General features: G+C 58.3%; 1 protein-coding gene and 1 long non-coding RNA gene across 16 annotated transcripts in view; one reads left to right on the top strand and one right to left on the bottom strand.

Annotated features, from left to right (window-relative positions):
• RBFOX3 (RNA binding fox-1 homolog 3) overlaps positions 1–25,274 on the top strand; it is a 140,515-nt gene that overhangs the window by 29,040 nt on the left and 86,201 nt on the right. Inside the window, exon 1 of one of the 14 annotated variants that reach the window (XM_048323803.1) lies at positions 4,037–4,120. The exons of 11 other annotated variants lie outside the window; for them this stretch is intronic. The gene's annotated coding sequence lies outside the window, so the exon portion shown is untranslated. Of the gene's footprint in view, positions 1–4,036; positions 4,121–4,752; positions 4,894–5,365; positions 5,530–25,274 lie in introns of those variants that run through there. 2 more of the 14 variants (XM_048323801.1, XM_048323805.1) reach the window with 2 other exon arrangements.
• Positions 1,725–4,577, bottom strand: LOC125335864. Of its 2 annotated transcripts, none has more exons than XR_007207569.1 (2): positions 4,175–4,577; positions 1,725–4,092 (listed from the first exon to the last, which is right to left on the bottom strand). It is a non-coding gene; the product is annotated as an uncharacterized LOC125335864 (long non-coding RNA). The 2 variants fall into 2 exon arrangements; XR_007207568.1 differs by having other exon boundaries at positions 4,179–4,577.

The raw sequence follows: 25,274 nt of genomic DNA, 5'->3' as shown, positions 1-25,274 counted from the left end.
TCTTGTTCCCCCAATAGAGTTGTTGCTGCCATCCTGATGTGTGGATGCGGGGGGGAGTGAAGGGGAATGCCGCTGCCTTCCTGGGCCTTCGCAGCTCTGTCCCCAACATCACCTCCCTGCTCCAAGCCAGAGCTCCTTTGGAGCGAGATCCCAGCTCCAGCTGCTTCTGTGGGGAGGAGGGAGCTGGGTGTGGAAGCCTCTTTCTCTCTGGTCTGCTTGGAGCTGCTCTGCCTGGAGGGAGCAGGGCCTGGGAAGGAATCTGGGGAAAATCCGTGGTGTTTTGGGTGATTGTCCAGAGCCTTTTCTGTAGCTGCGTGGGAGCTGGGTCTGAGAGGGAAGATGGGAATCACACAAGTAGTTGGCTTTCAGGAGACATGATTGCTGTGTGATTGTGGCATTGTTGGGGGTTTTTTCTGTGTGTGTGATGTCTGTTTTGTTTTTGCAAGTTTTAGAACATCAGAGCAAAGAGGAAAGAAAAAATCTCTTTGCAATGGAAGCAGCTAATAGTGGGTTATAAATGTGTCCCTGGCACGGTTCATTAGCTGCCATGACATATTGAGGGCTGGGAGCGGTGTGATACTAGCAAATCAATTCCAAATTTCATCTGAGAAGGAATGTGGGGAGGCCAGATCATGCAACATGTTACCAAATATTCCTTCCCAGCCAGAATGGAGCTGCTCCTCTCTCTGGGTGCTGCTCCTGCTGGGCTGCGGTGCAGAATGCAAAATAAATAAATAACCAAGGATCTAATTTACTGATGATTAATTTGCATAATTAGTGCTGTGTCAAATCACTTCACCGAGGTGCAAGGCACACTCTTCTGAGGTGTTTGCATGGACATCTTCGCAGGTTTCCCCAAGCTCACCTTATTTCACATTTAACAGTCTCCCGAGGCTGTCACATTGGTGTTGATGGGATTTCACAGGGTCAAAGTGGATGTGAGAGCTGGGGGTCTGCAGGGCCAAACCCCTGCCAGCCTTCCCATGCCCCATCCTGTTGCTGGAGCACTGCCCTGCCCTGGAAATATGTGTGGCCGTGGGTGGCCGTAGTCCTGGAGCCAGGGATGAGCTCAGCCCGAGCTCTGCTGTGGGCACACACCTGCCGGCCCCGGCCAGTGCCAACTCCCTGGAGAGGGGCAGTGAGGTGATGGCTGAACCCCGGCCATTCCGTATCCACCTGCTGCTCCCTTGGCTGCTCCAGGGATGCTTTGGGAAGGGGCTCAGGGTGGGCAGCCAGGGATGAGGTTTTGGCCAGGGGATCAATGCAGCGATGGGGCCCGAGGCGGTGCCTGGGAGAGGGGAGCAGTGGCTGAGCGCCTGGCAGCACCCAATGCCGTGTGTCCCTCACTTTTCCAAGGGCTTTGCCTCTTTGCAGGGTGATTTCTGTCCTCAAGTGCTGCTGATGCTGCAGCTCTCATCACTTGGCATCAGGGCAGTCCCAGCAGTGGGACTGGCAGCGCTTCCCCCATCCACCTCCTGCTCTGGGCAGGGACCTGAGGCCCGAGCGCAGGGCTGGCTTCAGGCTCATTCCCTCCCCTGGAGCAGGGGAAGCAGCTGCGGAATGCCAGCAGGTGAATTGTCCATCGATGCCATAAACACTTGGAGTGCTCTAAAGCACGCAGCGCTGCGGGCAGCCCCGGTCACATCCCTGCTCCTGCTCCCTGTAATGGATATCAGATTGTTCTCCCAATCTTGGCGTTGTTTCAATAATTGACTGATGTAGCGCAATGTTCACTGATTTAATAAGTTTGTTAGTGTAATAGAGGCTCAGGATTTTGCTGTTAATGTGCAGTGACAATTGCATTGTAGATTTGCTCATTATGTTACATAACTTAGCCATGAAATCTATCGGAAATTATATTTAAAAAAGCATTATCGCAGAACCCATCAGTGTGGCTCTCCCAGCTCCACCCACGGTGCTTTGCAGTCTGAGCGTGTCTGTTCAGTGCCTCGCTGGGACTGCACGTTCCGCTTTGGCTTTTTTGGGTCAGGGCATCTGACACTTGCCAGAAAAACAACCCTGGGTCTTGCCTTGTCATCCCACCTTCTCCATTGCGGCCAAGGGTGGTGCAGGTACCCGGTGTTTTGGCAGCTCTCTGGGGAGAGCTCCAGCTGGCACCGTGCCCCTGGCCCTCCGGTGGGACAGGCACTGGCAGGTGAAGCTCTTGGCAGGTCCAATCTTAAGCTGCTGGGGCTGTGTCAGAGCTGAACATGCTCTGCAAACGTCCCCTTTTTGGGCAGAGTCACGAGGAGGGGCCGGACATGCTTTGGGCACCTCAAAGTTGAGGATCCCTGAGAGCCATGGGGGAGGATGGGGGGGAGGGGGGCTGTTGCCTCATTGCCTCGTGTCTCTCCCTGGTACTGAGTGGCCTCTGTTGCCTTGTGGAGGAGATCCCAGAACTGGATGCCCTGACAGGGACATGATGCTCAGCCCTGGGGACTGAGGGGATCCCCAGAGCTGGGGCTGTGGGGCTCCACATTCCAGAAACTGTGTTCAGGAGAAAACCCACATGGAGCCACAGTGGGTCTTGTCATCTCTGTACTCCAGCCATAGTTCCGAGGAAAACCTCGTCTTCCTTAAAGATAAAAAAATCCCAGCAGCAGTAATTTAAACAACTCTGACTGCCTCCAAATGAAGGCCCTGATGGCAAACAGGCTGTGAAATCGGCTAAGAAAAAAAGGAAAAACATATTTTTCCCAGAGTAATACTTGTTCCCACGGTTCACAAACAGCCTTGCAGGGGTTTGATCCCTTGTGCTGTTTCCAATGGCTGCTTTTCCCTCCGCTGCCGCTCTCGTGCATCCTCAGCCATTATCCCCCGCCTGCTCCTCCTCCTCCTCTCCCACGGCCGGGCAGGACACTCCTACACTTGCCCTTCTGGAGATCCCCGGGCAGGTTCCCCCGGTGGGTTCCTCTCTGGGTGGTTCCCTGCCCGGGTGTCCCCGCGTAGATGCCGGGGCTCGGGCCTTCTCCGGCGGGTTGCCTAGCAATCCCGGCATCCCGATCCCAGCAATCCCGGCATCCCGATCCCACTCCGCCGCCGCTCCGCGCGCGCACCTCCCGCTTGCAAGGCTGCACCTCCCAAGTGGGAACGGGTTTGCGTTTCTGGGAACGGAGTCAGCCGGGACCCAGCTCGGAGGCTTGGGATGCAGGGGAGATTTTGCAGAGCTGAGTTCTCCTGCATTCCCAGCTCCTCGTTCTCCAAATCTGCTGCCTAAAGCATCTTCAGCCTCAGTGAAGCGTGAGCAAGCGGCACAGCGGGGCAGAGCCGAGAGCAGGCCTGGCTGCCTTTGTCGGGAGAACAAGGGCTGCTGCGCTCGGCTGCGGGGCCGCCGCGGCCCTGTGGGCTAAAAATACACCCGTGGATCATACAAAATAGATGTGGGGATGGGTGAGGCGCAGTCCGTGTGTTCCTGGTCCTCACTCACGTGGTGGCTCGTCATAGCCCTGATGGTTTTCTCCAGAGTGGTCTTCAGAGCCCTCGGGAGGGAAGGGGAGCTGTATGAGGGGAGGGGAGCAGTGCCTGGTTCGGGAGGCTGCGGGTGGGCTCTGCAGGAGACTGAGAAAGTCTCAGAGATGACTCTGTGCTAAACTCATAGGAGATAACTTCCTGCTCAGGCAGGCTCTAGATATTCCAGATATTTCTCAGGAAATAGAGCTTGGGTAGCTTCACCACAGTCTTAACTATTGGGAAGCACAAATAAATCATTTGAGCCAGGAAGAGGTGCTGAGCCCCATCCAGGAACGCCAGCAGGAGCTGTCACTGCACTGTGACATCCCCTAAGCCGGCGGGATTCAGGGGGCTTGGCTGCCCACTGTGAGGGACCCGCTGCCAGAACGGCCACTGCTCATGGCTCTTTCTGAGATGGAACCTCCCGGCAGCGAGCCCAGGAAAGGGCAGAGCAGGACCGCTGACAGCCGGGGTCTGCTCAGTCCGATAGCGCAGGTCTGCGCCGCTCCGCTGGCTTCCCGGGGGAGGAGATGAGCAGCAGGAGAACGAGAGACAGCCATGAATGCCAGAGGTCTGCTCTTGCATAACACCCCAGGAAGCTTGCAGCTGCGGTGGGAATGCCCGGATCACTGCCCAGAGATCCTTAAATGGGATTGAGAGGGAAGAAAGGGTAAGGGGCTGAGACACGCACGGAGCTTTAGTGAGTCTGGGGGATGCTACAAACCTACATGCTGTGGGCTCCCGGCACTGCCTTGTGTTTCCCAGTGTTTGCAGTGAGGAATGGAAATCCTCTTCCCCCCTGCCGCTGCCGTCCTGCCAGGGGCTGCCGTGAGCCTGGGCATCCCGCTCAGTGCCCGGGTATCCCACCCAGTGTCCAGGTGGATGCACAGTGATGGAATCGGTGTCCCTGATCCGGCTTGTCCAGGGGGCTTTGCTCCTCACCAGTCGCGGGGCCGCAGTGCCCGGTGTTGCTTGAGGACAAGGAGGGATTACGAGAATCCCCCGGGGCAGCCCGCTCCGTGCCGGCGCCGCTGCTGGAGGCTCATTTTTGGGGGAGAAACAGACAAAACCCGGCTCTTTTGGTGGCGCAGCGGTGGGAGCGCGTGCGGAGCGGCCGCCGGGCACGGTGCGGGGGGGGGGGGGGGCCGAGGGTCCCGACCCCCCCATCGCGCTCGGGTCTCCCCGCAGAGGGAGGGGACCTCGGGCGGGGGGCGGCAGCCGCGGGGCGGGGCCGGGGGCGGGCGCGCGCGCTCGGTGGCTCCGGTGGCGCGGGCGCAGCCGCGTGCGAGGCGGCCCGGTGAGCGCAGCCCGGAGAGCCCCGACCCAGCCCGGAGAGCCCGACCCGCCGCCGGGCTGCCCCGGTCGCCGCTGCTCGGGAGATGCCGCTCGGCGGGCGGGGACCCGCGGCCGCCCTGCGCCGCCGCGGCGGGGACGTCTGAGCGCGTGAGTTACCGGGGGCGGCGGCACCGTCGCACCCCCGCCCGGCGGCACCGGGGAGGGGGGCGGGGGGGCGGTGAAGTTCCGCCGGGGCGGCTCTGGGGAGGGATGTCCACCGAGAGCCGCCCCGGGAGTCACAGCGGCAGCCCCGGGGCGGCGCTGCCGGAGCGCATCCCGGAGGAAGGCTGGCGGCTCCGGGCGGAGCGGGGGAGGCCGGGCTGGCAGCGTCCACCCCGGCACCAGGCGGTCCCCGCGGCGCTCCGGGACCGGCTTCTGTGGCGGCGGTGCTGGAGCCCGTGAGGGTTCGGTGGCTAAGCCGGTCCGATCAAGGGGCAACGCGCGATGTGTGAGGGGCCCCATTAAGTTTGTGTTAAGGATTCGTCCTGCCCCTCAATTAGGGGCAGCTGCTAACAGAAACCTGGCGCTAATTGTCATTACAGCCTCCAGGTGAAGGTAAATTGTAGGAAAAAGTTGGGTGAGGTGAGGTGGAGTCTGGATAAAGGACGAGAAAGAGAGGGTCCCGCTTGGGCTGGGTGAGCTGTGGGGCAGTCAGGCAAGCAAGGCAGCTTTCCCTGGGCTTTTCTTCTCCTGAATCCCTGCCTGTCTCCAGGAATTTCATTGCAAGACGGGCTTCCAGTGCAGGTATGTGCAGGGCTTGTGCGTGGGGAGGGGCGGACGGATGGCCAAGGCCCCTCGGGGGTCACCTGGGTTATGTGTGTGGTGTGTGTAAACGCCCAGTGCCGTTTTCCATGTGGAAATGCCCAGTGCCGTTCTCCAGCCGTTATCCTGGTCCCCAGAGGTGTGCGTGCCAGGAGCTGCACAGCGCTTGCAGCGTCACCTCCGAGGGCATCAGGACAGAGCTGAAGTAAACAGCCACGGCGTGGGGGTCGGGGCAGGGGTGTGGGGCAGGCCCTGCACGGGCAGTGAGTGCCCGGAGTTGGGGGCACAGACCTATCCATTCGGTGGGAGCAGCCTGGCAAGGCGTTGGCAGTGCTCGTGTGTGCAGGCGGAGGGATGGGGGGAGCAGGGATTTCTCGGCTTCTCACTCCAGTGAGCGTGACATTAACAATCCCGGCTATTTTCGGCTGCCTTTGGTGAAGGTTTGGCATTCACTCACTGCCTCCAGAGATGCCTGGCACTGGGGCAGGGCAGCTTTGGCTGCTGCGTTCTGTCCTGGGGGACACAGCCCGTTGGGGAATGCCGTGTTCTTTTTCCCTTCTAATGTGCCCATCGTTTTCTGGGATGTCCAGGGCTTGTGGTTCAGCTCTCAGTGTTCTGGGGCTGCATCCTGCTGCCCAGTGGTGTTTGCAATCTGGTGATATCCAGACCCGGAGGCCTGGCCATGCTGGGTACAGTGCAGAGATGAAGGCATTCTGCTTCCCAAACAGCTTCCTGTTTTCAGGCTAAAATGGTTGAGGCATGATAAAGCCTCACAAAGCAAGAAATTAAGGCTGTTTTTCTGGATAACAGATGGAGAAAGAGCCTGGAGTTGATAATTTTTGGGGAGGGGGGGGCTGATTGCAGTGGCTGGGGCTGGCAGGGCTGCCTGGACCTGGCTGTTGGTTGTAGCTCATTCCTGGCTGCAGGGAGAGGTGCCAAGGCTCTGTTTGCTGTTTCACAGAAAATACTGAAGAATTTTTATTTCTCCCCCTCCTTTGGAGTGATGTGTGTGATTGTTTGGCACCGCAGAGAGCCCTGGCTGCGGCCACAGCAGCGTGTGAACCTCTGCTGAATGCTTTTGGGGACAGAGGCGGGGAAGCCCCAGCCTGGCAGTGGCAGCTCTTGCTCCTCCCTGGCAGTTTGGGCACCGTGTGGGGACAGGCAGTGCAGAGCTGAGGTGCTGAGGGAGCCGTCGCTGACACAGGGCTGTGGCAGTGCCTTTCCTGTCCTTTCCTGCTGCTCCTGGGCAGCCTGGGAGGTTTTAGGATACCGACCCTTGCTCTGTGTGATGTCCCCTTTGGCAAACCACCACTTCTAGCTTTCCTCAGCCAGTGGTGCACTCTCCATACGCTCTGCACTTGTGCAGTCCCTCTGTGACAAGGGCTGGGATTTTTCTCTTTCCCACTTGCGCTGTTTCTCCATCTCCCATCACCAGAACATGTCGTCCTGAATTACCAGGATGACATCCCAGGCACTGGGATGGCTGGGCAGCCTCTACTGGTGGCAGAGCCTGTCTCTCTGTGCAGCTGCTGCTTTGCCACCCTGCCCTGCACAGCAGGATTTCTCTTTCCCACCCAGGATGGGACAGTTTAGTTCTTCTGCCACCGTGGCTGAGGGGAATCTCCCCAGCTGGAGGGGAGTGCATTAGTGGGGCTTGAGCCAGCTGGCTTCAGGCACTGGGGGGGGTGAGGGTCCCCCCAGTGCTGCTCTCCAGCAGCTTGGGCCAAACTGCTCCTTTGGTGCATAAAGGTTTTCAGCTGTGCATTTCTTGAATTAGTTTGTCGGCACAGCTCTCAGCTGCTCAGCTGACGGTGGATAAATCCCTCTGAAGGTTGTTGAGATAATAAAAGGCATGAGGGAAGTTCCGTAATTTATTTGAGTCCTCTTTTAATTTACAGCCTTACAGGGTGAGAGCTCAGTGGATAATGAGTCCTTATGGCTGATCTGCTCCTTTCCAAGGGCCGTGGCAGAGAAAGGGGAGCTGGGGGGGAGGTTTGAGCCGGGGGAAGGTGGAGGGGGTTGTGCTGGAGGTGCTGCAGTCATGGAGCTGCGGCTGAAGCCATGTGGTGCTGGGAGCCTGGAGCTCCTTGGGCATCACCACAGAGCTGCCGCCAGTCGAGAGCTCTTCCACTGGGATGCTCCATCCCTGGCTGGGCTGGGATGCTCGGTGCTGCTGGCAGCAGCTTCTCCTTCCTCCCTCCTCTCGCTGTACAGGCAGCGGCTGCTGTTGGTGCTGTTCCAGTGCTTTCTGCTGGAATTGTTTGAGGTATTTTGGGATGTACGTTCCTGCAAATTAATTGACAGGCTGGGATACCAGATGAGGAAGCAAAATCACCTTCTCTGTCATTTCATTAGTTATTGAGATTACAGTTGTTTTGAACCTCTAATAAACCAGTCTGAAGGCAGTTCTCCCCTTCGCTCCGCTCGCATGCAGATGCTCCAGGCATCCCTGTCTCTTCCCGACTGGACTAGATTGAATTTCTAATGGGTAGAAACGCGCACAGGAACGCAGGATCCCTTTTCCTGTTCCATTATCCACTGTGGATGTGTCTCCTCCTCCTGCTACCCTCATCACCTGGGAGGTTCAGAGGCTGAGAGGACGGACCCTGAATGGGAGGAAGGGGATCCAGAGGGTTTCCTTGATGGGCAGAGCTGGTTTCTCCCAGTGTTTTGCTGTTGGTTTTCCCGAAGGTGGAAGAAGCACATGCTCCCGTGGGCTCTGCCAGACTGCTCACATTTCCCCTCTGGGATGCTTTTCTACCTGGGGGAAGAAAAAAACCAAACCAAAAACCAGCTCTTTTTGGGTCTGGGCTGGTGCTGGTGTGAGGGTGTGTGGGATGCTGTGCCAGGGGTGGGGATGGGGACTTCCAAGCCCCAGCAGGTTCCCTCCTCTCCTGCCTGTGCCACAGTGCCTGCTGTGCCTCTGGTGCTCAGCGCTGCCGAGGCAGGAGGTGGGGCTAAAATGGCATTTACATATATAAGAGGACCTGGACTAGTGGATTTTGAATGGAGCCACTGTTGCTCCCTCTGGGCAGTCTGATGGATTTGGGGGTTCCTGAAAGTGGGAATCTGGGCAGCAGCCTGAGAGCTGTAATCTGCCAAAGTTATCGGAGGGACCTGTGAGCGTGTCCGGAGAAACGGGGCAATTGAGGCTGAGGAAGTCACTGCAGCTGGAATTTATGGAAGTGATAAAACAACTTTTGACAACAGGCTCAGCTCCCGGCAGCTCCTCCGCAGCAAGAGAGAATATTTTCCTCCTGTTGGATCGATAAACAATTAATTCTAAAGCAGGAGCTGGAGCAAAAGGGAGAGTTTTCCAGGCTTCTAAACTCTTAATCAAGCTCTGGGTGAAACACAGATGTGAGAATCTGAGACCTGCTGATAAAATCTTGACCTTGATAACAGGTTCCTCAGTTCCTGGGCCATGGATGATACTTCCTTGGCTGAATAAATCCTCTTGTAAATATAGAGCTTGTTCCCAGATATTTATACTTCCAACATGTCTAATGTAGCTTTACTTAATAATCTGCTTCAAAACGCTGACTTTCCCCCCCACATTTTAATTGAATTCTAATTTCCATTCAGAATCAGCTTAAATTAAATGAGTTTAAAAATATAGTAAATAATACTTGTAATTCGCTTACTCGTACCATAAGCTGTGAAAATAAAGACTCAAATAACCCTTTAAAGCGGCTCATGGTGCAGCCCTTTCCTTAGCAGAAAACCCAGCATCCTTTGGCTAAATGTGATCGTTTTGGGATTTGTGCCCAGCCGGGCTCAGGGAGCTCTCAGTGCTGTGTTCTCTGGGGCTCAGACTCTGTGGGGGCAGAAGGGGAGAGCTGGGGGTGCTGGCACTGCTGTCCTGTGTCTGGGTTTGGGAGGTCCCCGGTCACTGCTGACAAACCTTTGGCTCTGGCAGATCCTCCAGCAGCCTTTGCTGCCATGGCTGATGGAAATGGGGGTTTCAGTGGGACTTCCCCAAACAGTGCTGGGGTGCAGCCACTGGTGGGTGTGCTCCAGCACGGTCTGTTTGTGGGCTGGGAGGGTCTGTTCACTCTCCAGAGATTACTGGGGTTGTCCAAGAGTCTGTTTTGCAGGAAGAAGGGTTTAAGGACCTCTCAGAACCCATGCTTTGGGTTGTGGGCAGTGATGGCAGCTCTGCGCCGGATGGGGCAGCGAGGGGTGCGAGCTGCTGGGGATGGACGCTGGTTCGGCTGCCTTCTGGCCCTGGGATGGTGATCCTTGAGGTCGGGGTGTCACTGCCCTGGTGCCTGAGTCCCTCTCTGGCAGGATCAGGACTGCAGGGCTCTGTGTGCAGGTGTTTAGCATGCAGGGTGGTGGATGATGCTGGAGAACATCCCCCTGCGCCGAGGGGGCCATGGCCAGCCCAGGGCACCTGCTGCAGCCACCCAGATCCAGGATACAGCCTCAGCCGGGTGCACAGGATGCTCCTGTGGGCAGTGCTGTGGTGGGAAGCACTGTGCTGGCATGGCATGGTGTGGCAGCAGCACTGGTGGGGCTCTCCCTGTGCCCCCTCCACAAGAACAGGGCTTGGGGTGCAGCCACCAGAGCCCCCCCGAGCCATGAGCAGGTGGGGGCTGCCTGGGAGGGCTCTCACCAGCAGATCCATCTGGGAAGGTGCTTCACAGACTGTGCAAATCCCGGCGTGGAGAGAGGCCGAAATTGTTCCATGCATAGCCAGTTTTTTTTTTTTTTTTAAATAAAGCTCTCTCCAGTATATTCAAGGAGTAATTAGGAATCCTGAGCTGGCTGGATCTCGATCTTTATAGCAACACAGCTGATAAAGCATGATTCAGGGACCTCGTTAGCTTTTTTTAAAGAAGTTTTTATTTAACTTCCGTGAAGTTGCCATGGTTACCCCTGTGCATGGCTTCCCTGCCTCTCCTGCCTTGAGTGCAGCTGCCAGTGTTGAGAATTAAACATCTACATTTGGAGCAGCCGTGGCCTCCCCCCACTGCCCTCCTGGGGTTTGGGAACCTTGTCCCTTTGCCCACCCTGGAAAAGGCTCCTGTTTGATGTGGTAAAGCTCAGCCTGGGTTGTCCAAGAGCTTTTTTTCTGGAGCAGGCTGGGAAGGGGGCTGCTCTGTTGGTGTCACTGGTGACATGCAATGTGCCACGGTCACACACTGCTGTGCACCAGCACAGCCTGGGATGCTCCCACTGAGTGACAAAACTGCCGTGGGGCATGGGAGGCACTGGGGCTGCTGGGAGGGTGGTGGGAGGCACTGGGAGCAGGGGCCAGTGCCCTGAGTCCCGTCTCACCATGGTTTGGCTGACAGGGCCTCGCTGTCCAGGAGCCAGTGCAGGCAGGGGGTTTAATGAGTCCCAACTGAGCTGCCCCTGGTCCAGCGCTGGGAGGTCACAGATGCGGGCACAGGGAGCCCAGGCGGGGCACAAGATCAGCCCATTTCTGTCACAGTGGCCATGATGTAAGATACTGACAGAGTGGGTTGTGACTGTGTGCCTTGAGCTGGGCAAACCCCAGGAACTGGGGAACCAGGGAGGCAGCAGCTGCCCCCCCCCAGCCCAGTTCTGGGTGCTGGGGGGATGCTGGAGGCTCCAGAAGGGACAGTGCACGCTTGAGCAGTTGTTGGATGGCAAGGTGAAGCTGTGCTGCGTCCTGCCAGTGCAGGGCTGTGAGCTCTGCTGGCAGCAGTACCGGGGCTGGTGGTGCCTGGTGCTGCTGCTGCTGCACCGCTTCCCATCCCCGTGGCTCCAGCCAGGTAATGGGGACCTTGTGCTGGGCCAGCCGTGGTGGCCATCTGTCCAGGCAGGGCTGGACTCTGTCCTCATTCTGTCAAAGTTTTGTCAAGCTTCCCCCCCCCCCGCTCCTCTCGGCGTTTTCAGCAGTGGAGGGTGGGAGGGTGTGTGGGAAGTGAAGCCGCACCAGAAATAATCCTGCGCGTCCGGGGTGCGAGCGGCACCGTGGGGAGGCTCTGCTCCCCCTGCCCGCCGGTGCCTCACTGGGGTCACAAAGTCCCCAGGCTGAGGGGAGCAGCTTTTATTTGTTTGTCTCCCTGTCTTCCTCCTCCTCCCTTCCTTCATTTCTCTTTTCCGTTCTCCATTTTCTTTCCCGATGAAAGATTTTCTTGCAGTGTCAAGGCAATGTGACCTGCTTCCGTAATAAAGAGGAGGCTTATTAGAATTAAAGCCCAACAGTGTTAAAAAAGCAATCTTTGCAAGATTGAGGCCATGAGGGAATTGTAAATTCTCAGCAAAGACCTCATTTAAAGACTGGGATGAAAACACATGCGCATGCATGCACCGAGGCCTGGTACTGTGAGGGCACATCTGGTTCAAGAAGAATTTTGGGGACGATGAGGGATTGGAGCAGTGCTTGAGTCCTCATGGCTTTGCTCGAGATCCTCCTGCTGGTTGGGCACGGTGGTGGCTGTGCTGGCTCCGTGAATATCGCTTGAGTTTGGATTTGTTTTCCTTGTTCTCCGGGGATACCCTCCCCGTAGCCCCCCCTCTCCTGCATCCCCGCTCAGCCCCTCCTGGCGCAGCCGCCCACCTGCCGCGGGGTGGGAGCGATGGCAGCCGGTGAGTCAGGCTGCCCGGGCTCTCCCCGGCTCAGCGCAGCCCTCTTCCAGCTGCTCACCACAGAAATTTCCCTCGGGGTGAGATGGGTGCTGGGTCAGTGCCGGAGTCGGTGGGGAAAGCCGTGATGGGGTGGCCCTCCCTGGGGCGAGGTGTGCCGGCTTCGTGCCCCCGTGCCCTGGTGCTGGCTGTGGGTGCTGCGTGCCGGGGGTGCCCCTGCACAGGCAGGTAAGGGCTCCCGGTGCTCCCCAGGGCAGATGGTGCCACGGCTTTGGCCTCATCTTGCGCAGGGCGCTTTTTCCTCCCGCCCATCCCTTTGGACGGGACCTCTCGTCAGTGCCCAGGGAGCAGCCGAGCGCGCCGCGGTGCCGGGGAGAAGGGCTGCAGTGGGCAGCAGGTGAAGAGACCCCACTCCCCTCCCTCCCTCCTTCTCCTGTTTTTTTCTTCGCGGCTGCATCCCCGTGGCTGCGGGGAGCGAGTGCGGAGCGACAGAGCTGTCGGAAGGCGCGGAGCCCCCGCTGTCGGAGCGGCAGCGGTCCCCGCTGGTCCCCGCGGTGGTCTGTTGTCATGATTTGCTGTTATCTGTGTAATTAGAGAGCCGGCTCTCCTGGCGGGGCTCGGCGGCCGCGCTGGCTCCGAGTGCCGCGCACACCTGCGGTGCAGCAGAATGAGGAGATCGGAGCAGGGAAGGGAGGGCTGACACGTGTGTCCAGCGGCTCACGGCCTGAGGCCGGGCTGCGGGAGCCTTCAGTGCCCGGCCAAGGAGAGGGGCCAGCTGGGGGCCTCGGGGCTCCTGTTCAGTGATGCCCAAGGTCAGCGGAGGCTCTCGGTGACGTGAATCCTTAGAGACGGTGGAGCCAAGTGGCCTGAGCGTGGTGCTCCAGGGACAGAGCTGCCATCTCCTCGGGTTCGTGTCCTGGGGCCCGTGGCTGAGGCTCCCTCACTGCCTGGCCTGCCAGGTCCCTAGCGAGCCCTGCTGTGGGCACCTACAGAAGCCAGAGGGACAAACACACATGTGCCAGGATCGGGACATCAAAGATTCTTTCCCCCAGGTCCCCCTCAGGTCTGGGGGGGCAGACAGGGTGGGTCCCTGGGTGGCTGTGCTGTGCTGCCGGGGTGAATGGTGGTGGCTCAGCTGTTGTCTTTGTTGTCAGTCCTGCTCCAGGATATTTATAGGGAGCCCGAGCTATGCCCAGCCCTGCGCTGCCCTGTGCCGCTGCTCCTCGGCACCTCCACACCTTGCAGAGGGGTCTCTTACAGGGGTTCCTTCCTGAGGGGGTTGGAGCAGGTCCCTGCCCTGCTGCCTGTGGCCTGGAGAAAGGCAGGGCTGGCACTGCTACCTCTCCCTAACGTGCCATTAACGTAATGTCGTGTCCAGGAGCCTTTCCTGCAGGATAAATGGCCTTTCCATCCAGAGCCTGCGTGAATTACGCTGACGTTTTGCTCCTGAGTAGATGTGTGTAGGGGAGCTGGGTATTGGATTGGTGAGAGGCAAGAGAAGCAATCTCTGGGAGGCCATCAATTTGGATTAGGCTTTGTGGACTGGGATGGAGGGTAATCACCATCCTTCATTTCAGAGCGGTAAGAAACAAGTCAGCTTCTTTATGGATCATTATAGCTGCAGCAGGAATTGCTTCCACCTCGGCCATGGCACGGATCTCTGCTGGGCACAGGGGGTGGAAGAGGGTGTAAAGCCAAAGGAGGGAGCTGGCTGTGGCTTCGGAAGGATGAGCCGGACTCCAGCCTGGCTGGGTGCTGCTGCCACGTTCCTTCCTGGATGAGATAGATGGCCCTGCTAGGGGTGCTTATCTCTGCCTCCCGCAGCTGGAGTCGGTTGAGGCAAGGTGAATGGTGGGAGCCTGGGTGGGAGTCAGTGAGGGAGCAAACACTCCCCAGGAAATGGGTCTGGGTCTGTCTGGAGGTGGGATCACATCTATTCCCCTTGCAGTGCCTCTGGCCTCAGCTGAGCTTCCACCAGCAGCGTCTGCCAGTGCAGACTCTGATGGGTGTTGGAGTTGCTTGTGGGCCTCAGCATTGTCCCCTGGCACGGCAGCATGATGGGGACCGGCCGCTGCCCGGCTCCACAGGCACCACATTCCCCCATGCCGGCTGTGGCACGGGGAGTGTTGGCACAGCATCCCGCAATCCTAGCCCGGGGAGGGTCCCAGCCAGTGCCCGGCTCTGTTGGTGCCGTGTCCCTCGTCCCAGCCTGCCGTGGCAGGAGTTGCAGCGCGTTCCCGGCCCGCTGACAGCAGCGCTCCCAGGCATCCTCCGCCCACGCACGCCCACGCGCAGCAGCGATGAAAGGCTCAGCCCGTAAACAGGGGAGAGGAGGAGGAGGGATGGGATGGGATGGGATGGAAATGGGGCAGCGGCCGAGGTGGGGGAGCACGTGTGTGGAGCTGAACCAGCCGAGCCGAGTTGGTGGGGTCGGTGCTCTGCCGCCGCCTGGGGTGGGAGCTGCTCGGGGCCAGCGGGGAGTAGAGATCCGCTTTGGCCTCGCCGAGCGAAGGCCTCCCCTCCCTCCCTTTTGTTTGTATTTTTCTTTTCTTCTTCTTCTTTTTTTTTTTTTTTTATATCTGAGTGCCTCATTTTCCAGAAGCTGTCATTTTACATAAACCTCTCAGCGAGGTACATCCATTCCCACTGCCAAAATCTCCATATCAAACACTTGTACCACGCCGCTGAACTGACAGCCCTGCCTGTACACGCTCCGTGCCTTTACAAAGGGATGCTGCGTCGGGGAAGGATATAAATACACGCGTTGGAATGACATGCAGCGTGCTCGCTCGCCAGCTCGTGCTGCCCTGCTCTCTTGCTGCCCAGCTAAAATTTATCTGAAGCCTCGGCACAGGTACCCACAGGCCCCTGGTGGCACCCCAGCACCCACAGCCCCCGGCAGCACCGGCACTGGGGTGGGTGGCAGGATGCCGGTGGGCAGCTGCCGCGCCGGCGCTGTGCTGCTGCTGTGGTGGGCACAGGGCTGGGGTGTTGCATGCACTGAGCTGTGGGTTTGGGGGACAGGAGCCCCCCAGCAGTGATTCCTGCAGCCCCTGTGCGTGGGAAGCCTTTGCTGGTGCTGAGTCTCGGAGCTGTGTGGGGTTCCTGCTGCCCAGGTGCCTGCAGGATGCTCCATCCCGTCAGGCTGAGGGACTGGCGCGGCACAGGGGGCTGGTGGGCCCCAGGGTAACCCACGGGCTGTGGTGCAGCAGGAGTGCGGCTGCTTGGCTTGAAACTCTCTCTGTGCTTCACATCCTGTTTCAATGGGAGTAGGGACAGAGTGTGTTAAGCAATCCAACTGCTTCCTTTTCAAATGAAATTATTTTCTTCTGGATGAAATTCAAATCCAACCCCAAATCCCTGTTTCTTTGCAAAGGAGAAGGAAGGAAATGCAAAACATGCTCCCCACCCCCCAAGTCTATCAGTCTTGCAGCTGATGAGCAGAACCATTCCTGCTTGTCCTGGGATTCCCTCCCTCGTTGTCGCAAGGACGTCGCTGTTGTCGGCGATGGCGCCGTAGCCGTGTGCTGTCACACTGGCTGTGGGCATCGGCTGTTCCCCAGGATGGCACGTGGCTGTCCGGGGAGGCGGTGGAATGCTGGAGTGCTTATTGGGGAGGCAGTGGAATGCTGGAGCAAGTCCTGGGGGAGCACTGAGAGCTCCCGTGGTCCCTTGCTCCCCTGGGGCCACCGCAGTCCATGGGCACCTGGCCCTGCCGGGGTGTGTTGGTCGGTGACGTGGCTGTCACTGGCAGGGCTGTACCCGTCACCTGTAACACTGTGCTGGTGGTTTCTGCTGCTCTTCCAGATGAGGACCTTGATGTGGGAAAGATGAGGCCTTTTTTTTTTTAATGTAATTCCATTAAAGTGGTTTTTAATTGAGTTCATTTTGGCAAGTTTGATGATAAATTTTTCAGCACCTCAACTGGGAGAGACAGGTCTGTGCTCAGCTCTCCTGCTTTCCATACCAGGGAAGCTCCAGGATGTGAGATGTTTCTGGGCTGAGCTGTTTCTATCCTCAGGAATCCTCTGAGATCTCTGGCCCCAGCTAAGGCAATGCTGGCACTGGTATGGGGGAGTGTGTTGTGTGTGTCCCCAAAGCTCCTGTCCCCCAGCTCTGCTGCTGGGGGGTGTGGTGATGCTCTAGGTCAGGTCTCTGGAGACCCCAGCCTGGCTGGAGCAGAGGGTTTGCTATGCTCCAGCTGGGGAAGGTGCATGGGGGCTGATGGGATGCAGTTGTGTTGCCCCAGCCGTGCGTGGGGAGGGCACAACTGCAGCCAGACATATCACGATGCCCAGGGAAGGGGTGGGTGGGTGGGTGGGTGAGCTGCCTCTGCTCTGCCTTGTGCCACGGCTCCTTCCAGCCAGGATGAATCAGCCTTCCCAAGGACCTGTGAGCAATCTGCCACCACTGTGGCCTTGGGTCCCCAAGGAGTCACAGCCCTCCCTGGGCAGGGAGCCATGAGGTGAGGGCAGCGGCAGTGCCAGCTGCGATGGCATCTGCTGCTCTCGCTGGCAGAAGGCACAGACCTCAAGGTTTGTGTCCCCAAACTGCTCTTAGCAGAAAGAAGTGCACCATGCTGGTGATGCTCCTGGCACCAACGTGCAGCTGGCAGCTGCCGGGGGCTGTGCCATCCCTGAGGGGCTGCTGCACCCTTGGGGACCCACTGTAGGCTTGGGCGGTCCCCACAGCCAGGGGCTGGGATTCCCTTTTCCCAGGATGGAGGGAACTATCCGGGCTGGGCCCCTGGCTCCAGTGCATGGCTCAGCCCAGAGCCCCGTGGTTGCCCTGAGGGGAGGTGAAGGTCCAGCCCTTGGCTCTGTCCGTGCGGGCAGGGCCTGCCAGGATCTGCTCCTGGGCCTCTGCCCGCTCCCCTGCTGCCAGTGGCAGCTGCTGAGCCCAGCCGGAGCAGCCCCTGGTGCCAGCTGCCTCTGGGCCACCTTCCCTCTTCCCTGCTTAGTCCGGAGGCTTTTCCCTTCCACCTGCGCGTGCTCCTGCGGGAGCGCTGGCGTGGGAGGGCGGGAGGGCGCAGGGATGGGGATTTGGCTGGAGCTGGGTAGGGGCTCAGTCGGGCTGTGGGCGATGGAGGGAAATTGGGCTCTGCTGGCAAAGTTTCTGCCCGTTCATCATGGGCGAAGGGATGTTTTGGTACGTGCTGATTAACTGCCTCCTCCCGATGTGCCACGGCAAGATAAAATATGAAGGACTGCATTCTTTGACTTAAAATTTAATTAAAACTATATATCAAAAACGTGAGACCCCAGGCTTAATAAAACCTGATAAAATTATACTAATACACTTCAATTTCAATCCAAGGCTTCCTGATGGAAGAGCGTGAGAGGCTGAGCCTGTAACTAGATTAGAAACACCTCCTATGCAATATTTATGGTGCTGTCCTGCTTGAGATGCATGGCCGCCGAGGAAGGCTCTGACACCGTGATGAAGAGGAGTTGTCAGCTTGGCTTATGCGTAAATAGGAGAGAGGGCGAGATCGTACGGGCTGTTCCTCGTGGGGGGAGAGTGACTTGGGCAGAGGATGAGCTCGTGGAGGGAGGGAGACAGGGAGGGAAGGAGGGATGCTGCTCCCCCCAAGCTGCTGTGCCCTGGGGATGATCCCTGTCTGTGGCACCAGCGGCCCAGCAGCTGTGGGCTGGGGCGAATTGAGGGGTGGCTTCTGCCCATGCGGCTCCTGACAGCTGCCAGTGGCTGTGGCCACTTCACCTTTACAGGTGATTTATTGAGTGAGGATTAGCGGCTCAGAGCCATTGCCCAAACAAGCTGGTTTGTTCCGTGTGTGGGAGTGTGGCTGTGCCAGCAGGAACAGTGGCCACCAAGCTGCTGGGGGGCAGCCCGTGGTGGGCTGCCTCTGCTCCAGGCAGGAATCAGCAGGAGCACCCAGTTCCCCACATGGTCCTCTCGAGCAGGGTCCCTCTGGTACAACCCGGAGCATCATTGCTGTTGGAGCCTTTCCCTGCTGGCCCGTATCCCCAAATTTCACTTTTGGGTGGAAATGCGCTGGATTTGTGTCTGCAGAGATGTTGGTGACGGGGGGGGGGGGGGTGTCACCCTAAGCTGTTCAGAGGGGTCTGGGGTCATCAGCAGGGCTCAGTGTGGCACGGGCGGCTGCGGTGCCACCTCGCCCCAGCGGGAAGCGGCTCGGGCAGACTGTTAATGTGGAGCATAAATCCTGGTGGCGACAGGGGAGGTCAGAGCAGGGAGGCAGGAGCAGTAAAGCATTGCAGGCAGAGAGGCCCCGTCCTTAGAGGAGAACCCAGGGCTCATTACTGAGCACAGGGAAATGGGAACACAGCAGGTTTTGGGGGCCAGGAGCTCAGTCTGCAGTGATGCAGCCAGTGGGGCAGGGGCCTTTCTGCCACCTTCGCTGCCTTGGGTCCTGCCTGAACCCCTCATTGACTTGGATGAGGTCAGTATGCAGCCTGGGCTTGGACAGGATGCTGAACACGGGGTGCCAGAGTCATCTGTTGGGGCCGGGGGTGCAGCCCAGGGCTGGGGGTTGCCGGGGCCCGGCGCTGCCCCAGCGATCTGTGCCCATCTCCTGCAGCTGCCCCCACTGTTCCCCCCTTTTCTCTCCCTTCCAGGTGAGCGAGCACGCGTCCCCCTGGAGCGCTGACGTGCTCTGGTGCTTCTCCAAGGCTGTGGCAGCAATTCCAGCAGCCAGTGGCCTGGCATGACCCCGGGAGCTGGAAGAAGGGGGGTGAGGTGGGCACTGAGCTGGCGTGGAGCCCCTTCCCAGGCAGGAGGGGACCCAACAGGCAGCAGTATCAGCTCTGCCAGCTATGAGCTCCCTGCCCCCTTGCCTGCTCTCCAGATCCCTGGGGAACTGGAAGTAAGGCCAGAGCAAAAGGTGAAGGGATGGGGTTTGTGTGCTGGTGCCCATCCATGCCACCTCCCCACATCCCTCCTTGCCCAGGCTGTGCCGGGGTTCGTCCCTCACGCTGCCCCTCTCCCAGCCCTGCAGGGCCACTGCTCCCTGCTCTGTGGAGCTGTATTTTCAGAGACTGTGGGGGATGTCGTGTGTGTAAAATTAGCGCTGCCTTGTTAGTGCTTCTCAGGCTAATTCGGAGTGAAATGCTTTAGCAGCGGTGGGCTGATTCTATCAGGAGAACAAGAACTAATTAAATTCACTCTGACCATCAAGCAGTAAATTATTTATACCCAGACAGATGCAATCTAATCTGTAGCGTCCAGCCCCACTGAACCGGCAGCCTCCTTGGTTCGGGGTGAGGAGCAGATTAGGCAACAGAGGGGGAGCTGGGAAGGGCAGAGCAAGGGTTGCCAGAGAAGGCAATTTTTTTTTTCCCGTTTGGGGCCAGTGCTGCAGCAGGACCCCTCCACTGGCACTGTGGCCCCTGGGCCTGCCTGGGGAACTCCCGAGCATGGGGGCCTTTGGGGCTGGGAGCTGGAAGGAGATGGGGTGTCCTCCAGCAGCTGCCCATCCTGGGGAGCTGGCACAGACCCACACTGTCGCTTGGGGAGGTGGTTTACCAATGTCAGCAGGGAGATGTGGGAGTCCTCCTCCTCCTTCACCTCCTCCTCCTCCCAGGAGGAAGGCCAGGCACAGTGCAGAGGTCCTCACCTCTGATTTTGCACCACTGTACTGTGGTTCCTGTGCTGCCGTGTGATCTCCATCACCCCCCTCCCTGTGCCTCCCCAGGCCCAGTGCTCACAGCCGGCTCAGCTCAGGGCAGGTATGAGCCGTTATCATCTCTGCAGGGTTTGTTTTTTGGTGATCTGACCCGGTGCCTGATTAGAGCATTCCTGCCGCACAGTGGAACCACAGCTTCCTCTGCCTACGAGCCGCAGTTCACTCTAATTGCGATTGAGCCGAGATCCCTCTTCTCTCCAATCGAAAGGGAAGAGTGAAAAATCATTTGCTAATCCTCTTGGGGGTTGTAAAGGATTCCAGCAGCCTGGGAAACAGCTCTGCTTGGGGCTGGGAAAATGGTGTGGTAAAAATGATCTGGTTGTTATTTATGTTAGAGGGACAGAAAGAAGGAATTCCAGAGCAGCCGGAACAGAACAGAGCATCACGAGGATGGTCCTTGTCCCCTTGGGAACGGAGATTTCCATTCTGTCCTCGGGCAGGCATGGTGCTGGGAGGACTGGTTTGACTGGGAAGAGTTTGGCTCTGTTCAGGGTAAGAGCCTCTGGAAACGTCAGGGTCACTGGTGGGTGCCCATGGGACCAGGCAGGGTGGGCAGTGCTGGGCAGTGCTGGGTGTTCTCCAGCTGCAGCTTCCCAGCGGGCAGGAGCACCTCTGGTGGGATGCCTGGGAGCTGCCCCACAGAGAGAGGGATGGATCCCTGGTGCAGGGATTGGGCTCTCGCTGCGTTTATCGAGGTGTTTAAGGATAAATCGGCTGTAACCAGTCTGTGTCCATAGGGGCTGAGCTCCTCCGGGCCGGAGCAGAGCTTGTGCTGCCCCGTAATTCCTGCCGGGAGGAGGCAGCGCAGGCAGGCTCCAGGGCTTCTGCCGTGTTCGCATGGAGCACGCAGGCACTCGGAACCACAATGCGTTCATTTTTCCATCATGCTGGAGGTGCAGGCTCCGATGTCAGGCGTGGCCGAGCCCCGGCAGCAGCGCAGGGGAGCCGGCAGCGTGCTCGGCTCCGCTCCGCTCCAGCTGTGCCGCGGTCTGGGGACGGGCGAGCCCAACCGGTGTTTGCATTTGCACCGGTGATTAATCTCTGTAGCAGGGGAGGGAACTCCTGTTATGAATCAGGCTCATAACTCCCGGCGCACACATTTCCAAAGCCCCGCTGAACTATTAATCCACCCGGCTCCCTGGGGTAGGGAGGACGGAGGGGGAAATGTCACCTTGTGGCAGGAGAGCTGTGATAGGCAGCTAAGTCAGCAGCTCCGTCTTGGAGATGGCTCCTGGTCTCCAGATCCCACCGATGGACCATGTGGCCTCGCGATTGATTTAAAAAGGAGAGGGAAAAAAAAAAAAAAGGTAACTGCTTCACTCTGGCTTTGCTGATGCTGAGAGGACAGATTTGCCTGCTGGCAGCTCTGCCATTAACTGGATGAGCTATTCAAGTGTGGGTTATGGATTTGGGATCAGCCTGACTGTGCTGGAGAAGAGACACGGTGCTGAGCCCAGATGGATGCGTGGCCCAGGATGGGGCTGGGGGGAGCTGACATGCTCTTTTCAGGAGCGGCAGAAGGTGGGATGGAGGAGCCCTCCCTGGGAGCAGATAACCTTGGAAGGGTGAGAAGCTCTCCCAACTCTGGCCAGGTCCCTCCTGGCTGCATGAGAGAAATTCATGGGTGTGGGGAACACGTGCTGCAGCCCCCAGCAGCAGAAGGGCTGGAAATGGAGCAGGGGAAGGGAGATGGGAATTGGGTAACAGGAGGTTCCTTCCACTGGGAGGGAGGGAGGAATTGGGAATTTCCCAGCAGCGCTGGGAGAGGAGCCATGCTTTCAGAGTCTGGAAGTGACTTCCAGGATGCAAATATCCCTTTCCAGCCCCAAAGCTGCCACAAGAATCCTCACTGCTGCTGCAGGCAGCTGGCACTCATGGCCCTGGCATCCCTGGGCTGCTGTGGCAGTGCGAGAGTGAGCTGGACCCTCTGGCAGCCAGCGAGGAGAGGGACTGGGATTTTGGTTTTGGCTCATGAGGATCACTTGGACATTGAGCAGCAGAAGATGAGGCAGTCAGAAGTTGCTCCCAACTGCTTCATTTGGGCAGGATACGAGTGCTCACAGCCTGGGATGCGCCCACAGTCCCAGCGTTGCTGTCTCCTTCCTCCTGGGTGGATCTGGCTCGGCAGTGCCAGTGCAGTGCAGGAAACACAAGCATTTTGATATTTTTTATTTTTATTTTCCATTTTTGCCACAGTTCCACAGCCCCTCTGTCGCACTCCTTGTTAAGCTGTTAAATCACTCCATTTATTTAGCACGAGCATTGCTGAGAGCTCATTTTTATCTTGGTGAAAACCAGACTTGCTCATGGGCACATAATGAAATTGTATAAATATACCCTTAGCTGGGAATCTAATTTATTTTTCCTGTTCATTATGGGGTAGAAGGCCATTATGAGATGTAGAACTTTTTTTTTTCCCAGTGCTGGAATTGAAGGGCTGGTGTGGGCACTTTTTATACTGATGATTTTGCCCTGATTCAATTTGAAGCTGGTTAGAGCTCAAATACTGAAGCGTAATTGACAGAGATCGGTGTGGGTTGCCATGCTAATGTCCTGGCTGTGGCTCTGTGGCAACGCCGGACCAAGGCCGGGTGGAATCTGCGGCCGGTGGAGCATGGCCGGGCACCGCGTGTCCGAGATGGGAGTGGAGATTCCCCTGAGCTGGGATCGCGGGGAGCAGTGGTGGCCCAGCCCCAGGGCAGCAGGAAATGAGCCCGTCCCTTTGTCCATCAGCGGGATTGATTTTCGACAGTATTGATACTGCTATAAAGTCCTGTTTATGGAGCTATAATTAAGCGGGGCCATTTAGCCGGCAGTGTTAAGTGCTGAGCAGATTTATGGCACGGCTCAGCCTTCGGCAGGGTTATATTTCAGCACGAAGCACACCAGGTTTTTATGTGTTCTGCGATTGTGTTCGTGTCACAGTGATTAGTATAATGGGGGCTTCCGGGGTCGTGTTGCCAAGCTGAGGAAACAGCAATTATGGGCCGCTGCAGTATCAACTTAATTGCATCCATTTGCGAGCGACATGGGCCCGGGTGCACAGGAGCAGCTGGCGGGGCGAGCCCTGGCACCCCACATCCACTGGCCCTGGCCAGCCCCCGGCACCCGGGGGTGGGACCTGCTGGGGCTCTGAGGGTCTGTCACTGGGCAGAGCGGAGAGTGTCTCCTGTCCAGGCACTGGGACACGCTCAGCTGAACCGAAACCAGCGCTGCTGGGATGCTGCTGGGTTCAGGGTCCCTGGTGCTGGGGCAATGCTTGGGAGAGCCAGGGGAAATGTGCTTCTCCAGGAGCTGGCGGTGCTTCAGCGGCATCGCCCAGGGCTGTGTGATCTCCCTGTGTTTCAGCCTCAGTCCATCGTCCATTTGCCGCGGGCAAGCAGCGGTGTGGCCACGCAGCTGCAGCACCCTGGGTTCTCCCATGGCTTCTCCCCGCATCTGGGGGATGGGCAGGCCAAGCTCTGCAGCAGAGGGGAGTGTGGGACAAAGCGATCCAAGGGCGAAAGGGCCAGCAGTGGATTTGCAGTGGTGCAATTAGAGCTCACCTTGGTGTGCACTTGGCAGCCTTTCCTTTGAACTCTCTCCCCTGACGGCTTTCCCGAGATCTGGAGATTTCCCAGGTCAGCCCTTCGCCATAGGGAGGTCCTGCAGAGCAGTTACAGGTACCCAGGGAAGGCTGGGAGTGAGCCTCCCCTGAGCATCAGGAATTCCTGTGCCCCTGGGCAGGCTCCATCCGTTAGCAGGACTTGGGGATGCTGGGGCTGGCACAGACAGGGCCTGGGGGTGCCAGGGCTGGCCAGCACCTTGTGCAGTTGTGCCACCAGCAGCGTGCCATGAGCATGCTGCAGCGGCTGGAGAGAGGCAGCTCCATGGGAGCTGGGCAGGGTGCGCGTGAGTGTCCTGCTGCGGAACACCGGTCCCTGGGCTGCTGGCCTGGAGGCAGTGGAGCATCATGTGGGGCTCATGGATGCACTGCCACAAGTGCATCAAGGATCACAAGATCTCTTTTCTAGGTGAAACCAGGGCTGAGAGGGCATCTTCCTTGCTCTTGCCCTTGCTTTTTTCCAATTCATTGCAGGAATTAGATGGACTTTTGCCGACTAAGAGGTGTTAAATGGCTCTAAATACTCTTCACACTGCAATATCTCCACCACAGCGTTTAATCGAGTGCCACAGAAAGGCCTATAAATAAACGTAATGCGCCTGTGCCAGTTCCCTCCCACGGCATCTCGGAGCTCGCAAGAAAGTCGGCAAGAGGCTTGTGCTCGGACTGCAGCTCCTGCCTTCCCCTCCCATTCCTGTCCTCCTCTCCCCTCTCCACCCATGCCCTTCATTCCCCATTCCTACCCTTTCCTTTTTACCCTTTTTCCCCCATCTGAGAGTGAGGAGATCGAGCCCTGGAGCCTGGGCGTGTTGAACCACTCGCCACCCCACTGGAATGCAGCTGCAGGAGTGAGGATGGGAGGTCTGGAAGCAGAAGCCCAGTCCTGGCCCACAGGGCCCATGGAGACAGGACTGGGAAGCTCCTTGCAGTTGTCCCCCCGTTGTCCCTGGGGGCCACATCCTGCAGCGCTGGGCTTGGCGGGTGCTTGGGCTGGACGCTGCACCCGTGGGCACCCTGGCATCAGCCAGCACAGCCAGGAGCAAGTGCAGGTGTAGAGAATGAGCAGCGGGGAGGATACGGAGCATTTCAAGGCTGTTTATGCTGTTCTTGCATCTGTACACGAGTCCTTTGTGGTTGGAGATCTGCATACACCAAACCAGATGGATTTCCCACCAGGCTGCCTTAAATCTCCGGCATCTCAGCCCTTTAGTCCAAGCAGACAAAATGGGGGGGCTTTAGCTGTTGCAAAAGGCACTGTATCTGTTGCTTTGGGGCTGCTGCTGCACGGCAGTGCCTCCTGAGAAGCACTGTGAAATTCCTTCCACGTTCACTTCCCAGAGCCTTTATTACAGAAAATAAACAATCTTAAGGAAAGGGAGGAGTGGGCAGAGGGCACTCCTTGGCAGATCTGGGTGCTCCTTGGCATCCCTGTGGCAGCAGGGCAGGGGACAGAGCTGGCTACGTGTCTAGGGCTGTCCCTTTTGGCACTCCCTGACTGGGCTGCTCTGTGTCCCCAGGTGGGCACTGGGGGGACTGTGGGGTGCCTGGGGCACCCCTGTGCCGGCACCCTCTCTCCGAGGGAGCCCTGGGGCCTCGCTGAGGATCCTCAGCCAAACAGGATCCCTAAATAGGCTCCTCAGCCTGTCAGTTGACTGCCTCTTCAGTGCTGATGAGCCACTCTGGTGTTACTATTTAAAATCCTAATTGCTTTAATCAGCTCGCCTTTAGCCACCGCAGCCAGTGAGTCCAGGGGCTGAGAGCGCTCCCACTCGCCTTCCGCCCGCAGCCCCCCGCGCTCGCCAGCACAGCTGTGGCCAGGCACTGCGCGAGCGCCCAGTGTCCGTGTGGGCACCCAGCACCAACCCCGCAGGTGCCCGGCATCCCTGTGGGCACCCG

Source organism: Corvus hawaiiensis, chromosome 19 (genome assembly GCF_020740725.1).
Source record: "Corvus hawaiiensis isolate bCorHaw1 chromosome 19, bCorHaw1.pri.cur, whole genome shotgun sequence".
In the NCBI taxonomy this organism is placed as follows: Eukaryota; Metazoa; Chordata; class Aves; order Passeriformes; family Corvidae; genus Corvus; species Corvus hawaiiensis.
This window is presented reverse-complemented; position numbering and strand designations above follow the sequence as displayed.